The sequence below is a fragment of the Nicotiana sylvestris genome, chromosome 7 (assembly GCF_000393655.2).
Source record: "Nicotiana sylvestris chromosome 7, ASM39365v2, whole genome shotgun sequence".
NCBI classification, from domain to species: domain Eukaryota; kingdom Viridiplantae; phylum Streptophyta; class Magnoliopsida; order Solanales; family Solanaceae; genus Nicotiana; species Nicotiana sylvestris.
The window spans coordinates 135,096,492-135,099,909 of NC_091063.1; positions in this window are offsets into that span (position 1 = coordinate 135,096,492).

The following is a 3,418-nucleotide window of genomic DNA, read 5'->3' on the forward strand; positions in this document are numbered from 1 at the left end:
AGTAGGGGTATCAACCAACTATTTCAAGTTTGGACTCGAAGGATACAGACTATAGAGAAGCCGTAGGTGTTTGGTAAAATGCCAACGTCCACTCTAGCTCAATACAGACAACTCCAACTATTGGAGGTGCTTCCATGGAACACGAGGACATACCCAACAAAGCTGTTTACCGTGAAAATGGTAATAACAATTAAATTTGTAAATGGAACTCTAAAAATATATGATCCACTTTTATGCTAGTTGTTAGAGCAGTATATGCTAAGAGTATGAAGTTTAACAAAGAGATTAAAGCTTAAACGGGACAGTAATCAAACCCAGGGGCTTGAAACCCGAGCATCGGACTGGTCGATGGAGGACCTCGAGGTCAATACCTAGCTCGATCTCGAGCTATCAGGGGGTAGTCGGGAATGGGGCAAAAGTTAAAATATGACCAAGCAAGGCTCTTTATGGCCAATACCGAGCAATAAATGAATAAAAAATTAGAAAGTAATAAATGCTAAAGTGGCCTCGAGCGAGTAAGTTAGAGAGAAGAAAGAGAGAGATTTTATTGATATTGTGTAAAGTACCTAGAGATCTGCGTTACAGAGTGTTAACGACTCCCCTTTTATAAGAGGGGGAGCCCAAACTTAGTACAAGATATGTTGAGTGATAAAGGAAATGGAATGGGCCAGCTAACTAGCTTCATAACGTATGCGTGGCCTGATGTTGAGCCGCTCAAATAAACTTAATCGACCACGAACGCATTCTGCGGAGGCTTCCCGTGTTTGTCGGGGTTCAGGCCAATGTTATCCTCGACTGGGTATTGACAGATCTTGAAGGAAGTGACCGGCTTGAGGTCCCGAGCCTCCGATGTGACCTAATGAAGCAATTTCGTCAATGAGAAATCGTTCCTCCGATTTTACCGTGTATAGATAGTCTCTGCATTTCTTAGAGGGAAGCGATAAGAGATGATTGTGACACCCTACTTTGCGGGCTCCCGTAATGACGTCGTGCTGATGGCGCACCCCTTTTTACAAGTGTCGAGGCATTTCACCCTTTCGCTTATTTAGGATCATCCGATGTGTTGTCACTCCTCGTTCTCTGGGGTCATATTATTGACATCGATTTTGCTCCCCTGATCGAATTGATTGCGCCTGTTGTTATGCTTTTCGAGGGCGGTAATGGCACCGTTGGTTATTTTTCCCTGCCCTATAAATAAGGCTTCTTATGATCAGTTTTTCATTCAAGCTTCCTTTGATACCCATCCTTTCCTCCTTTATTCCCATTTTTAGTCCTTGTCGTCTTATCATGTTTGAGGCCCACGACCTTAAGATCTTACATCATATGTGCCATGGCCCAACTCTCGATCCTTCTTCGGTTGGACGAAGTTGTGCTGCTGTGATGCTATTGTTGTTGTTGTTGTTGTTGTTGTCTCCGTTGTCTTGAGGCGATGAAGTAGGGGACCGATTTCCTCCGACCCGGGGAGATTACAAGGGGGTATGGCGACAGTCTCTACTGGCTGTTGCCCCCCGAGCTGAGGCAACGTCTCAAGAAGTGGCTTTATAATGGTAGTACTGGCGGAGTTCGTACTAGCCAAAATATTCATCCAGCCACTTCTTGTCTTCTTCCAGCCTCTCCTTCGTCATCTTGCTCTTCTCCCTCGCCTTCCTCTTCTATATTCTTCCTTTTGAAGATGCCATTCCGGGAGGATCGGGATGAGGTCTCCAAGGGGATTAGACTTGGAAGATATTGTCTTTGAGGTCATACGCCTGGGGAGATGATGCCGGAGATGCCACATTTTGAAAATACGCTAGATTCTTAGGCTCTTGTTGTATGCATATCCTTGAACTTCTTTATTTCTGTGTAAGGATCCCCTTGCGGGCTTTTTTGTAATCATATGTAAGGACCCGTCGACGGTCGTTGTAAGCGAACATTTTTATGAATACAAAGATATTTACTTAACTCTCGCCTTTGATACTTGCTGTATTTCTTTATGTTTGCGGCAGCTCTGAATGCATTATCCTATCTTGTCGCTACTAACACTGAACCCGGACGTAAGTTTTCCTTCTGGCCTTCGGTTAATGGAGATGGCCTTGCGTCGGGCCTTTTGTGGTTCCTAGGACCGAACCAGAATAAGGCCAATAACCTCCGGCTGCCAGGACCCTAACTTCGCGTGAAAGCGAGGATAGTGTTTTCGGTCCTAATAATGACCTTTAAGAAGAAATTTGCTCAAGGACCCTTGGATGGGGGATGCTGGTGATTTTTTGAAAGAAGCCCCTGAGCGGAGGCTCGCTCATACTGGAACCATTCTGGGCAGCACCCGGAGCTCAGTTCATACGGGTGATGTCAAAGACACTTATTTCTTCATAGGCTGGTTTCCTTTGACGAAGATCTTCGAAGTTGCGTGCCATCCTTGTGCTGGTGTAGGCGTTGTTGGCTTTCTGGAGCGCCGCCTTACTGTGACGGAGGTATTGCCTATAGGCTTGAGATGGTGCTATTTGGTTAGCATCCTCGGTTAGCTTTGAATCGTCGCCACTTTTCCAACGTATGATATGAGGCTGTTCTCGCCCTCCTAGAGATTTCCCTGTCTCACGGGGTTGCCATTTTCTGCACCATGTTTCTGGTATCAACATGCCTGCACGTCTATCCACCTTTTATCTTTCAACTTTGTGATTGCTATGGTGAAAATGACGGGATTAATCTGATGGGGGGGGGGGTAGAAACTCCCCCTCCGGTTTTTAGGGCCATCGGGGTCTGTTGATTCCATGGTGCTGGTTGATCACGCCCTTAATTGTTGTTGCTGGGGGCGGCAGAGACTGGGCATGAATGAGTCGCTCTGCTCGGGTGCTGTCTGTAGGTATTATACCTTAGGAGTCCGTATTATTTGTTTGGAATATGGATCAATATTCTTTAGGTGGCGTGCCCTGTGCCTTGCCAGCTCCGCCTATGGTAGGGGCAAACTCAGCAACTGTGTCTTCCTTCTTCGTTCATGTTTATACGAGCGTTTGTAGGTTCCAGTTGGTCCCCCAAGGGCGAAGTTGTGCTCCTCCAGAGAGAGGGAGGAGTTGTAGGCTTCCAAGCTAGGGGACGATGGTGATAAACGGGATATGCACTCGTAGTGTTATTGAGCTTTTTAGTGGGACTAGATGGGTCCGTATCTCCGGCGAGGGAACATCGCCCGAGCCTGCCGTTCTTGAAGTTTTTGATTTCAAAGCGGTGGTTCCTCCTAGTAATCATGCTTCAACCGAGGTTGGTTCTTTTGGGGCCGAAGGGGCAGGTCCAATAGGAGTGTGCTTGGCCTTCAAGGAAGTCCGTCGGCTTCACTTCATGGTGAGTTTCAGCGTAGTCCTTCTGTATTTTGCATCTTCCTTCATTTATCTAGTTTTTCTTTTGCATGCCTTTCATAGGCTCAGGTCTGAGCTTCTCCGTCATGGGGTCG